Source organism: Rhinolophus hipposideros, assembly GCF_964194185.1.
Source record: "Rhinolophus hipposideros genome assembly, chromosome: 18".
NCBI classification, from domain to species: domain Eukaryota; kingdom Metazoa; phylum Chordata; class Mammalia; order Chiroptera; family Rhinolophidae; genus Rhinolophus; species Rhinolophus hipposideros.
Window position 1 is genome coordinate 15,592,689 of NC_138064.1, and position 15,037 is coordinate 15,607,725.

The 15,037-nt window shown below is 43.6% G+C and overlaps 1 protein-coding gene across 1 annotated transcript in view; it reads right to left on the reverse strand.

The window, feature by feature from the left end:
* LOC308510606 (uncharacterized protein) overlaps positions 1 to 15,037 on the reverse strand; it is a 456,681-nt gene that overhangs the window by 69,630 nt on the left and 372,014 nt on the right. The gene's annotated exons all lie outside the window — the stretch shown is intronic.

The following is a 15,037-nucleotide window of genomic DNA, read 5'->3' on the forward strand; positions in this document are numbered from 1 at the left end:
GGCAGGAGGCCTGTCACAGGTACAATGGAGCTCATCATCAGGGCATCTGAATCCCATCGCAGCTGCCCTTCCCGCTGTCCAGGCCCCTGTAGCTCCCAGTGACCTTGGAGAATTGAGTTAGGTCCATGGGAGCTCCTGCTGTGGTTCTAATTTCAGCCCTCTGGTGTCCAGCTCAGATGAAGGCTGGGCTGCTCCATGTTACAGCATCACCAGGAAGCTCTTCATGCCTGGGGGCAGCACTCTCTCCATTATCACCTCTACTGGGGGTAAAAAAAAAAAGCCCAGTAAAGCAGCTTTCTCAGAACTGAAAGCTGAATCTGTCGTGGGCACAGAGACAAGCCCAGAAGCAAGAAGGCGACACATAGGTACAGGCTTGGGTAGACTGGACAGAAAGACAGATGTGGGGGCAGCAGGCCACAATGAGCCAGGGACCATAGGGCTTAACTAACATCAGGAGAAACAAAACATTCATAGCACAGCCTCCAAAGGGGCAGGACGGAGTGATGACAACGGCTGTATCAAAGCACACCCAAAGGGCCCCCTTCGCAGCTTGGGGTGACCCAGGAGGGAGAACTTCAACATTGACCTGACCTTTGACGCAAACCTAAGAACTTTCAGCGGCCTGAATAGAAGCCATTTTCAGATCATCGTGGTCATTCTTTCCAGATTTCTATACCCTGCCTCGTCTTGTGAGGGTTCAATTGTCTTAGAGTAAAACTCAGAAGTGCCAGCTGTGAACTTGCTGGAGCTGGCCCCACAGGAAGCAGGGAAGGGTAAACAATCCACGAGGTCTCTTCTCTCCGGAGAGTCTCACTGTGGTTTCTAGACGAGAAAGATCTGAAGAGCCAAAGAGCTGGGCATCGTGGGCTTGCTCACTGTGGCCCCAAAGCTTCTCAGAGCTGGGGTCATGGATGATTACACACACATCACCGAGCCTTGCTCTCCAGCTTCCCAAGCAATTTGTTGAAAAAAAATTTAAATCATTTGTCCAACAAATATGGATCAAGAAAAGGTATGTTTAAGACAGGAAGCGGGAGGAAGGAAGGTATGGGGACAGAGTCCCAGAAAGTAGTTTCCAAGCTCTGGGCCTCACGTGGAAAGATGCTGGCTCGGGTAGTAGATGGCCATCAACTGTGATTGGATGGCCATCAGCTCTGGCTCGTTGGCCATCAGCTGTAACAAGTGAGCCATTGGCCACTAATATAACTGCAGTGGCTGAGCTAGCAAGGGCAGATTGCAGCTAGCAAGTGGGTTGGTTGGTTGGTTGGCAGAGAAGTGGACAGCGGATTGCCGCTAGCAAGTGGGGTACACATGCGTGGATGGCGGATTGTGGATCATGTGGATCCTACTTCCTTTGTCTCGACCAGCCACCATCGAGAATATGGTGCTATGACTCCCCTATCCATGGCTCCATTGGTGCTCCTTTTTGGCATCACCATGTCCTGCATTCTCTTCTGGGGAGCAGGAGCACAGTCCCTGCATGACAGAGGGAAAGGCTGCTAGATGAGGAGTACAAGAACTAGAAAGCCATTGTTCTACCCCAGGGGGTCTGAGCGTAGGAACGCCCATCCCTTACGTGCGTAGGGGTTCTTCTCTCTTGTCAGTTACGTGCCAGCTACCGTGGCCTGGAACTTCAATGGAGGTAGAATTATTCACTCCAATAATTGCCCCCATGCAACCCTCAATGGCTGCCCCATCCTGGGGGGTGTTCCAGTGAGCACTTCCTGGAGCCCAGGAAGGAAGACGAGGGAAAAGAGGCCATTTTCTCTCTGGTTCTTTGCAGCCTGAGGCGTGTTTTCACACACCTCACTCGATGGTTATAACAAACTCATGCTGAGCAGAGAGGAGCCTGTGGCAATATCCATATGAGAAAGACATTGACAACAATAAAACCTACCATCTGTTGAATAATTACAATGTGTGGGGCAATGGGCCAAGTCATCTATGAATAGTCTCTGTGACATCCTCACAGTGACCCTATGAGGAAGCCACATTTTCCACCATTTTGTTGATAAGGACAATGAAGCTCAGAGAGGTCAACTGATGAACTCAAGGTCACACAGCTAGTTTGTGTCAGAGCCCAAATCTGAACCCAGGTCTGGCTGACTCTAAGTCATAGACACTGACATCTGTCTGCAAGGTGTTTGTGATTTGCCAAAGGGACACAGGCCGTGGAGCAGCACCCTGAGCTCCTCCGTCCGGCTCCAGGATCCTATCCCCTGCCTGGTGTTGGCTGTTGAGTCCCTCTGAGTGGATGGCTTCCAGCTTTTCTCATCCCACCCACCTGATCTTCCCAGACAGGGACAGCTTCCTTGCTGTGCTCACTAATGAGCTCTCCAAGCCCAGGCAGTGGCCTGGGGTGCCAGATTAGGGCTGCAGTGGGAGTTATCCAGGAACACAGGGGTTTCCAGCTTGTTTTGGGAAGGTACCAATGCTGGACCACCCCAACTGCTCCTCAGCCAGGGCTCTACTTGGCAACTCTGACACAGAGTGGGCAGCTTTCCTGCTCCTCCTGTACCCCCTGATAACTCCCGTAGGCCAAATGCTCAAGTACCATGAGCCTCTCAAATCTCCAAGACCAGTGCACTGCTGGGGCTGACGACAGCCCTCGCTGGGGATGTGCACTCCCCCCGATTCAGTTAGGAGACAGCTGCCCCCCTTGCTCCTGTAGCGGAGTGTCTTTATCTGTAGAACGGGGCTAAACACACCTGTTTCTCAGGGTTGTCATGTGGATTAAAGGGGATGTTGGATGCGAGGTGCCTAGTGCAGGGCCTGGCCCGTCACAGCCCTCGGTGGATGTGAACTCCTGCCGCCCACGCATGGGACTCCTATGCACACCTCTTCCTGCAGACACCGGTCCCAGGGCTAGATGGCTTCTAAAATAAGGGGGCACTTAGGCACACTTTTCCAGGAAGAGGTGAGGGATACGGGCAGCTCGGTTCTAACTGGTTTAGTGTGAAAGGGCCCTGGTGGAAATTAGCCAGCTTCTTCTGGTCTCTTCTCTGCATAGAGACCTCAGGGGACGTGTGCAGACCCACTTCCCAGCCCTGGCAATGCTATGTCCAGATAAGGAGGCAGGAAGCGGAACATTTATAAGCATGGTTCCTGGTGGCTTGGGAGACACAGGAGAACAGGGCAACTTCTCTATACAGAATGCACAAGTACCAACCCCTCTGCTTAGCACAGGAGACATCCCTACGAGACCCCAAGCCACACTTCTAGGCTCGTCGTGGGTTTTTCCCATTCGTGGTTCCCACTGAAAGCTGCATGCTTTCCTACCTCCACGCCTTGGTATTCTGTTCTCTTTATTCTCTTTATCTGAACACCATCCCCCTTCTGATCTTTTTCAAATACCCAATCCATTAAAATATTTTCCCAGTGAAGACCTTTCTTAGCCTCTTTGTTTGGAGGTTAGTATTATAAGTAAGTAATAATAAAAAACACCTCTTTTGACCCCTCACCAGCTAGAAGGAGTTCATCCTCCTATCATCTCAGAGAACACCCACTATGAGAAGTGCCAAAAGACAGGGACACAGTGTCTTGTGGGATGGCTATTTGTTTTCTTGTCCTGTTCTCTTTAGAAAACTGTAAGCTCTATGAAGGCAAGGACTATACGAGGCCAGACAATTAAGTTCGGGAACTTTCCACCGTGCATTTACATGTATGAGTATTTTATCTACTTGTCAACTCTATCCTAACAGGACATTGTCTAGGCCAGGGTTTCTCAGTCTCAGCTGGTAATTCTCCGTTGTGGGGGCTTTCCTATTCATTGCAGAATGTTTAGCAACATCCCTGACTTCTGCCCATTACATGCCGGTACCTCTAATCCCAACTGTGACAACCAAAATGTCTCCAGACTTTACCAGATGAATCCAGGGGGAGTGGAGAGCAAATCATCCTTGGTTTAGAACCTCTGCTCTAAGCTATGAATTCAAACATTTAAAAATATTATATTACAAAATATTTCAAGCATATATAAGAGTAGAAATAAAGAGGGGGTAATGAACCACACGTGCCCATCATTCCTCTCCAATAACTATTAATATTTTGTGAATCTTGTTTCATTTACCTCCACCTATGATTTCTCTGGAGTATTTTAAAGCAAATCTCAGGCAACATATTACTTCACTCACAAATATTTACGTATGTACCTCTAAAAGATAAGGACTTAAAAATTATCTCAATACTGTCACATCTAAGAAGATTAATAATCATTCCTTAATAGTATCTAATACTCCGCTGATGTTCACATTTCAATGATTGTCTCAAATCATAGATTTAAAAAAAATTGGTTATTCAAATCGGGATTAAACAAGGCCATGAAATACATCTAAATTTCTTTTTATCTATTTTTTATACCATTTATTTTTGTGAGTAATTAATACATATTTTTAATTATTGAAAAAGAGAGGTGCTGAACCAAATTTTGAGGCAAAGGAAAAGGGTTTCTGACAGTTGGTATGAAATGTTCTTCCCTGAAAGCAGCAAAGATAAACAAACATGTGGCCACTGGCACTGGTTTAGCTCTGCTCAGAGTCACCATTGACACGTTTGTTGCATAAAATACAATTTACTTCATGCATTTATAAATAAATACCTTAATTTTTTTAAAGTATATTTGTAATGCTCAAAAATTAAACTTAAAAATTTATTTATAAATAAGTCAATGCATTCTATTACAGAGAATAATTTTGCATACGACTCAGAGAAGAGACATGATCTTCCTCTGTTATTTGCACTGCTTGGTATTTCCATCCAAAGTCCAATGGAAATGGAAAGTCATCCCCTATTGATATGACTTGCATCTCTGATGACCGAGGAGTAACACAATTGCTTGGCCAATGGTCCCTTTGATCGGTGGTATATTCCTGTTTAAGCATATGTTTCCAGACTTTAGATAATGACTTTCTCTTTGTGTTTACAGGATTATTTCTACAGCAAAATAAGAGTATGATTTATTTTTCTCTGCAAAAGTAACCTCAGGGTGATAGGAAAAATTATATATCTATCATGTTGCCTTGTTGTTTGCTTGTAGAAGCTGCAATTTGTTTTCCTCTTTTGAAATGTTTGCTTTCCTTATGACAAAGAGAATATTTAGAGGTATATTATGTATGCAGTTGCTCTATGCATATATTCTGGCCGTGGGGTAGAAATCTAGTGTCCATGGAAGAATGTAGCATTTGATTGAAAGCTAGAGAGCCTGGTAGTTTTCCAACAGTTACAGTTCATGGTTCTGCTTGAAGCAAATACCTCCAACTGTGGATAATGGACCTTCCTTGAGAAACTGAGACAAGTTGCTGGTTAATGTCTCTGAAACAGCCTGTTAAGACTGTTACTACAAATTAGAGTCTGGATCATTCCGAAACCCAAATAGACTTCTTTCATCTTCCAGATGGCCGTCTGATTGGGAGCTGGGCAGGATCACATTTCAGGTTGTGACTTAATGATTCAGGACAATATTTATGGTTATTACTTGACAGAGGGCAGTGAGGAAAATTAAAGCACAGCCCCATGCTTCATTTATGACAAAAAACAAATTCATGGCAGAGTTGTAGATTAGAGATGGCATCTCCAAGCTCCAGGCAAAATCCAGGCACAGTTCTGAGATGACCCACTTGACCAGGTACAGCTAACTTGGGTAGGCTGGCAAGTCCTGACTTCAAAACTTCAGTCAATGCATTATCTCTAGAAACAACCAAGTAAGTCTCTAATAGAAATCTTGTGAAAGGTCTAGCTTTGAGTGAGGGATTTCAGAGGAGGCAATGCAATTATGTTCTTTGCTGCTATGACGATTACACGCAGCTGAAATATTATGTTTTGGGGCACATTTTTGACTTCATTATTATAGTTTGTAATATCAACAGGAGAAAAAATAATTAGGTCTGCCAGTTGTGGGCATTCTGTTTATGTAGTGTGTAATTTCTGCATTAAGTTTTCCTTCTAAAACATGCTCTACATGATATAATATTGATCTCTTACATTACCCAGAATTTTAGGAATTCTGTAATTGAATGCTGTGGGGAAGAGAAAGACAAGATGGGGAAGATGAGACATAGAAAGGGGATAAATAAAGCTTGCATCAGTTAATGAAAGTGTAGATTGCCTAGAAGAGAAGCCAGGAGAAAGTTTATCTTGCTCCCTTAATCCTCTACTCTGTGAAATGAAAATGTACAAGTTGTTCTGGGGCAAGAAGAAAAAAAAGGAGAAAACTAAACCATATGCATTAATACATTTGACCAACAGTGACATTTTTAAAATAAGGATTTAACTGGTTTTATTAAACCAACTGTGTAATTTCAAAATGACTCTGTCATCTATTATATCTATTATAAACAAGTACTTTGTTTAACCAAACCAAAATAACCTTCACTGACAGAGGAGGTTGGGATTTGAGAGAACAAAATCCTCTGATTGTTTAGATAAGGGGAAGGAGATTCTTTGGCTAGAAATAGGGGAAAGAAAACAAAACACAACAACCCATAATCTTGAAAAAAACATTTTTAAAAAATTTATCACACTCTTCCCAATAATTTGATAGCCCTTTCCTGGTGTGTAGGAGTGGTTTTCCAGGGCCTGCAGCCCACCCGCAAGTGTCTTGGTTCCACACTGAGTCTAAAGCAGAGCCATATGAACAGCCCTTGAGGTGCCCTGCCCTGGGGCAGTTTGCTGAAGAATGTGTGCTCAGTCCTCGAACAGGATGACCGATGAATCCTTGCTGAACTGAGCCAGTTGAGGAAAGGGGGGATTCCTGGACGTGTCAATAAACAGTAGCCTTCCCTTCCATTTTACAGACATGTTGATCTACAGGTAAAATTTCCGTGTAGGAAGAGGAGTGTTATCGTGAACCAGTGGCCACCACATTCCTTCCCTAGGAGCTCAGTTGTCCTTATGAAGGTGGGAGCTGGGATGTCTGAATTGCTGCACAGTGTGGAATTTTCCTTACAGCAGAAAGCACAGGGGCCATTCAGTGTCTTTTCTGCACCTAGGTGATGAATAGGACCTATTTATAACACACTAACTCCAACTCTCCTCAAACCCAACCGAGCAGCAGCTCCTCGCCTGGCTCACTTGCAAACACGCTGGTAGGGGACGAAGGTCCGGAACCAAATGGAAGGCCTTGCACAGATTCAGTGAGAGGTGGATGCAGGCAGAGTGGAGGCCAGTCTGCCAATTAGGGGAGAAGTGAAACAGATGACACCTGACACTGCGTGGAGAAGGCAGGAGGGTTTCAAATACGTATTGGATTCTGTTTTCACCAAGAGGTCAGCTTTAATCAAGTTCCCAATGTAAATATTACCAATATAAACGAAATAATGGAGGTTAAACGTCTGCTCTCAAGGTCAGTGACTCTTGGTCAAGCTGGAAGATGTCACATCAAATGGACCGGTTGGAATTTACCTGGGGGCCCTCAGTGCCCAGCCATGAAACCTGAGCCCACACAGGCTCCTCGCTGGTGGATAGAGTACACAGCCATGTGAGCATGGCAGGGGCGTCTCTGATTTCAGCTCAGTGGTTGAAAACCAGATGCACTGGGGCCCGGGGTTTTCATAAACATGGAGGCCTGCAGTTTCTCTGTGGCTGAGAATCATGGTCAATGTTTGGTGCATGAGCTGATGCTTACTGATGTCACCAGGGCAGGACACCTGGTGCTCCAGCGAGGGTCTCCCTGCTCCCCCTTGTTTCTAGAGGCTGCAGTCCCTAATGAACCCACAGGCAAGAATCTTGGTAATCCGGGCATTTAGAGTAGGTGCCGCCCTTTCACTGTCCTCAGCCCTGTCTGGCCGTGTGGAGTCATCCATCCGCAGCATCATGTGTCTCTTTCTCCTCTGGGGCCCAGGTCCCCAAATCATTGTCCTCATCCCTCTCACACCATCTGTAAGTTTCCCCGCCTTCTTGGACGTTACGGTCTTCCAAAGAGAACAGGACACGGAGACGCATAGCCAATCTACAAGGCACCTTGACCCTGTCTTCTGGCATTTCCCAAAGAGGGCACTATCCAGGAGGGATGGAAGGAGGGTGAACTCCTTCTAGTTGGGGGCAGGGGCTGTCAAAACAGGTGCTTTTTATTATTATTTATTTATAACACTAACCTCCAAACAAAAAGGCTAAGACAGGTCTTCATGGAGAAGATATTTTAATCAGCTCAGTATTAGACAAAGATGGGAAGGGAGAGTATTCCAGATAAAGAGAACGAAGAGAACAGAAAGCCACTGAAGGTGGGAAAGCATGCAGCTTTTAGTGGGAATCACAAATGGGAGACACCCACGATGAGCCTGGAAGTGTGGTTTGGGGTCTTGTAGGGAGGTCTCCTGTGCTAAGTAGACGGGTTGCTACTTGTACATTCTGTATAGAGAAGTTGCCTGTTGTCCTGTGTCCCCAAACGACCAGGAGTCATGGTTATAAAGGTTCCTTTTCCTGCCTCCTCATGTGCACATGGCATAGTCAGAGCTGGGAAGGGGGTCTGCCCATGTTCCCCGTGAAGGGGAGACCATGTAGCCTGCACTTCTCAGCTGTCTGAGCCCTGTGTTCTGTTTTGGTAAAACAAAATCTATTAGCTCCCTTTTTTCCACTGCACCTTAGGAAAAATGAAATCGTTGCTAAAGTTTCCTTGGTTCTCTCATTGTGCCATTCATTATGCTAAGGGACTTTCATGCTTCCTGAATTTACTCCTGACAGCCACCCCACAAGGCAGATGCTGTAACCATTCCCAATTTACAGGTGGGGAAACTGAGGCAGAGAGAGGTTTTTAATAACTTGCCCAAGGTCATGCAGTGGTACAGACAGGGCTTGAACTCAAATCTATCTGACATCAGCCTGTGCTCTTCACCATGACTCATATTGCCTCCTTACATGAATCATTAGGCTGGTATCTTCTTGGCATGCATACTTTTGAGTTCTCGTTTATTTCTGAGTAGGTTCTGAGAAAATACACAGTATGCCATCTGCATGTCTTAGTCCTTTGTTCCCAAAATGGAACATCTTTTAATCAAAGATGTAGAAAGACTCTCCTGTATTCTACCCTTCGGGATAAACCTACGTGCCTAACACAGTGTGTAGAAGCAGTGTGGTAGGCTAGCTAATAAAGGAGTTGAAGAGTGTTTGATGGCTATTCCCCCAGCAGGTGCTTGGCAGGATCTGGGCTGTGTGTGACTGTCCCGGTTGGTGTCTGCTCATCTCTGAGCCCCAGATCCAGAAGGAAAAAGTATGACCAATCCTGTGGAGTTAGCTTTGTGCCTCTTCTAGCTCAACACAAAACATCCAGGGGAGGAGGGCAAGGCTGCTGCCTGTGAAATGCACCTCTTGTCATCTTTATGGGCATGCCAGGTCATAAAGCCTGGAGAGATATGACTGGAATAACCACATTATCTCTTTCAAGGTAAAAAGGAGAGGAGGGTGAACCTGGAGACTGATGTCCCAGAGAGCTTGTCTAAATAAACCAATCTGCATAAATTTGCATTTGCATGGGAGCATTGTTATAAAATGTGGTCTTCATTAAAGAGAGAGGCTGGGTGATGTTCCTTAGGAGGGCCTGACACAGGTGATTTCTGATCATCGGGCTCCCTTGTCTCTTTAAAGTCAAATCCTGTGTATGGAATCTTTGTCTTGCCTATACTGATGTAACAAAATCACCTGAAATGAATGAAAGCTGCTGAAATCTATAATATTACGCAAACATTACACAGATTGTATAATTAACAGCGATTAGATGCATATTCACATGTCCCATTTCCGGGGGGTAGGGGGGTTTAGAAACACATGTGTCTGGTAAGATGTGTCCTGGAAAAATGATTTAAAGCGGGTATCCTGGTTGAGAACTAATTGTAAGTCACTGATCCCAAAGGGAAATGGAACAAAGAATAATCAAGAGATACCTAAAAGAACTGCCTTCATGGACAGAAGGAAGGAAAGAGCTGTTTGTTCTCTCTCTATCTTAACCCATGACTGAATACATAGAAAGAGAAAATGGCCTGAGACAACAGCATGAGGGATTTAGGTTAAAAAAAAATGACAAGCCTTCTTTCAGAGGATTGTTTTGTATAGGCTGTCATCCATTCCAGTGTAAGATGGAGGAAAAAAAGGATGGCGGGACTCTTTCAGTAAAAGAAATAGGAAGAACAGTGGCCAGCCTTGCTAAGCTATTCAAAAACAGAAGCATATTGTGGAACAGTCCCTGACTGGAGTTCAAATTCAAGGACTGGCATTCCAGACTCCGATTTTCTGTTATTAGCTGTATGACCGTGGGGGAAGTTACATCACTGCTCTGATCTTTGTTTTCCTCACCTATAAACTGGCGTGTTGAACTAGAAAATACTAAAGGTTATTTCTAATTCTAACAATCTTTTTGGTTTGAGGTTCCTATGGCAAAGGGTCAATAGGTTGTGGTTTGCTGGGATGGTCCTGATTGATGCCTATTGTCCAGGTAGAATTATTAACAGTGCACATTTTCACTCTCCACAGGCCCTGGCTCAGATCATAAATTATGGCTTACCTTATCGTTATATGGCAGTTAATATAACAATTTCCACTTGATAGCAGCTTAAATTGTTTCCCACAATACTGAGATTAACCAAAAATGAAACAGAAATATTTGGCCAAACAACTAGCTCTTTTTTTTCCAAGAAACAAATAATAGTAATAATAGTTGTTCTTGTTTATTGAGTTGACCACATGCCTGGCCTCCTTGTCTAGGGCTTTCCAAGCATTACCTAATCTAATTCTCATTACAACTCTAGAAGTTACATACTACTCATTTCTCTTTTACATTTCGGAGCACTGAGGCACAAGAGGTTCAGATAACTTGCCCAAGTCAGGATTTGAAGTTATGTCTCTCTGACTCCTCAGCTTTCTACCATGCTGCTTACAGCAGAACGCATTTTAGTAACATCCGTAGCACCCCCGCTCCCCAAGTGCCTTGACTAGATTTAGCAACATCTTCTTGGCCTTTAAAGGAGAGTCTTTGCCCATTCTGAACCATCCCATCTGACATTTAGACATACAGATGAAAATCTTCCCAAATCACTATGATTTCATATAAGCAATATTTTTTGCTTTCCAACAAAGGCATTCAGACCCCTGGGTTATTGTGAAAGAGTCTCTGGAGCTGTAACACTTTTTGATATTTATGAAACAAGGCCTGCCCAGAGATTATGGGGAAATTGTGATGTGGATTAAACCATGTTGTTCCTGTTACTGAGCGGGGCAAACAGTTGAGTGATAAAAGCAGTCCGGGGTTCTAAAATCATTTTCAAAGCAAAAGAAGGTTTGACCAAAACAAGTGATTTGAATGCAAGACATAAACAACAAAATAGACCTGCAAACAAGCCCAGTAATGAGGCATCTGGGACACCAGTTCTGCTCCTGATGACTTTCAGGGCCAGTCTTGATGCCTTTCAGATTTTCAAAGAAAAATAAACTGGTGACAAAAGAACAGCAGCTGTGGGCACAATAAGGAAATTAGTTGGAGCAGATTTGTAATTAAGCATTGAAATAGACCCGTGTGTTCTCTTCCTGCATACACATACCTTTTGCTTTTTGCCTCTTTTCAGAATCTCATTTTTTATTTTCTTTGTAAATAAACACACAGCTTCAGTGATGCGTGTCCCGACCTGGGCTATTAACTAAAGATATTACCTTTTGTGGGAAAAACAAGAAATTAGCTCACAAGAAACACAGAGCCTCATGAAGGAATAACATTGACTTTGGGTGTTCATTTTATTTTTATTTTTGTCATTTTATAACTTTGGAAAAACAGGAGAGTTATCTCTGTTCAAAAGATTGTATACTTATGCATAATAAAGGAAGGGTTACGGTTCCTGGGGCAATTAATTTTCATTTCCCGAGACGAGGATGAAAGTTCTATGATCTTCAATCGTCTTTACACCATTTCACAATGGCATCACAGACAAATAAATAAAGCTCAGGCTCTGAAGATACTGTTATACACTGAAGGTTTTAGAAAAGACAGCAGTAGTTTTGCATGGCCTGAACTTTAGCGTTAAATATATTTATTATGTCTTCTAGGCTAGAGATAGCCCTCTTTCCCTCCCATGCGCATTGCTTAGCTCCCCTCACCCCCATGTCCCCCAGTTAGATTTCCCCTTGTGGGTGTCACGGCTGAGATTCCCCAGCAGCTATTAGCGGGGGACAGAACTAGACAAACCTCCTTGAGCTGGAAATTGGTGTGTTGCTCAGAGGAGCGCATTCCTACTTCCTGGTTCACCCTGGAGAGCGTGCCCTTCCTCCTGCCTCCTGATCCCAGCCCCTCTTCCTGTAAATCACTTTGAGCCTGGAGAAATGTAGGGGGATCGGGTCAGACCCAGGTGTCCTGAATCATTAAGCACACTGGCTCCTCGGGGGCGACCAGACTCTCTGAGTTTTGACAGCAGTGAAATGTGACAAGAAAGTAAATATCCTGGTGCCCCACTTATCCAGAGGTCAGGCGTCCCTCAACCTCCACCTTCTGGAACTGGGTTGAGAAGCAGGAAGGAAGCAAAACAGGCTCCAAGCAGCGGAAACACCAGTCACAAAGCAATGCGTTTTAACTAGGTCTAATTGACTCATAATTAACACACAAACCTATTTATGTAGTCTCCCTGCCCACAACAAATTAAAAGCAGAAAATTAGAGGGGAACAAGGAAGGAGGGACGAGAGATTAGTAGTGACCACACTGAAGGCAGTAAGAAATGATGGCAAACAGCCCGACATCAAAGGAAGAGATACAAGCGAGCTCCTGAAAAAGCAGTCCCAGAATTAGCAAAATCAGCCATCCACAATCATTTATAGTGGGTCAAACAGCACAGCACATCTGTTACCGAAACCCCATAGCTCCTGCTCCGAAAGCCAAGACAATGTGCAGGAGGGAGAGAGAACCACACCCAGAGCACAGAGACCTTGGCCGAGTCTCTGTCTCCCAGCTCCTTCTGGAAATCACCTGGGGAGCTTGTCGAAATACCAAGCTGGGGCCCCACTCCTGGAAATTCTAATCAAAAACACCCCAATCTTCAGTCCAGGATTCTGCATTTGCAAGAGGCCCCTCCCACTGTGATGGTGACTCAGAACCACACTTTCAAAAACAAAGCTAACTCCTTCACCAAATTGGGAAATGATTTGGTCAAGCCACTTATTGCTCTGGGCCCTGATGCTTCTGTAAAAGAAAGGTTTTGCATATCGTCTCTAAATTTCCTTACAGCCTGACCTGCTAAGAGCACATACTAATTTTATGACGAAGACCCAGCACCTGCCTATGGCCAAGGCAGTGTTCATGAGGATGACAGACTGACTCCTTTCTTTAAAAAGGGAGGCCTAGCAGAGTGTGTTCAATCAGTGCCCCCGATCTTTTTTTTTTTTTTAAAGTGAACACCCACCAGTAAGAATTTTGGAAGTATTCACTCTAAATACTCATAAATGTGTATTTTTATTTATTTGTAATTTATGTTATTGCTACTAAACTAATATATTTTTTACATCAGAAAGCATACACAAAAGTAACATAAAAGTCAAATTAGAAATTCTAGTATTTGCACATACCACTTTTAAGACCATTGGGATAAATTTTAGGTCAAATTCTATTGAATATCCAGTAGAATGTGAGCTAGTTTGAGGGCACGCTTTGCTTTATTTGTCACTGTGTTCTCAAGGCCCAGCACAATTCCTGGCTCATGGTTCACGAATGTTTATGAATGAATGAATGAATAATGAATGAATGAATGTCTTGGGAGTTGAAATGGCTAAGCTTCAGTTTCCAGGAGGATTCGTCTATATGGAATATCTTTCTCTTTCATGTAGTCACCCGTGTGACTGAATACAGAAAATAGTGAAGTTGAAAAGTATCATTCATATTTAAGGAAACTGCCTGCTAGAATTTAGGGAGTATGATCAATATTTATGAAGCTCAGAAAGCCCTCTCTGGGGCAGAAGAATGACTCACAGTTCATGAAAAGGTAAAAACACTGGCTGTTCTATAACAGGTATGTATTAAATACCATATGTGTTCATGAAGGGTTTCGTGTGTGTGTGTGTGTGTGTTGAAGACATTCTTTAGGAAGTAGTAGAGATTTTCTTTTTCAGGATATACTCAGTCAGATGCAATTTAGTTGACTGATTTTTTTTTTTTTTTTTGGTTTGGGGAAACAAGGTAATATTTTTTAAATGTACTTTAACAATTAATATATACTGGACACTTTATGCAAAAACATTTAAAATCCTATTGCTAATACAAAACATGGTTTGTGACTTATGGCAGATAAGTCACTTTGCAAAGCCTTATGAATATATATTGTACCTTTGTACACTTTGTTTGCCAAAGTGACCAACGCTGACTTAGAGTTATCTCCCATTGGTCATCGTCTTGGCAAACTTAGTGAATTATAAGGATCACTGACTAGTAACTGCTGGCAATGTGAGAAAGAATTATCTTGGAAAGGAGAGGGTAGACCCATCTTTGAAGAAATGGAAAGGGTGATTGTATACCTACTCCACTTAGTCCAGCGCTTCTCAAACTTTCTGGTCTTAGGACCCCTTTACGTTCTTGAAAATTGTTGATGACTCCAGAGAGCTTATGTTTATCTGGGTTACACCTGTTAATATTAAGCATATTAGAAATTCAAATGGAGAAATGTTTAAAATACAAGAATACCCATTCCATTTATTAGCCATCAGAGCAATGAAATCTTTACGTCACAGAGTCTCTAGAGAACTACACTGTAAACTTCATGAGAGAATGAGAATGAAAAAGACAAATAACATTTTGGTGTCATTATGAAAATAGTTTTAACTGGATGAACCCACTGGAGGGGTCTCAGGAACCCCCAGGGCCCCTGGACTACACTTTGTAAACAACTGACTTAGTCAATTCGAGAGAAAAACCTGACCCGTGTCCACTCCTGGAAGGTGTCAACCAAGATATAAGAGTGACATCTGGCTGGTGAAGACTAAGGAATTTCATTTGGATAGAGGCTCCCTTGGTGACAGCTGGTGGCCTACCAAATTATGACAAAGAACGTACCATGGTGTGCTGAATGTGGAGGATACGGTATT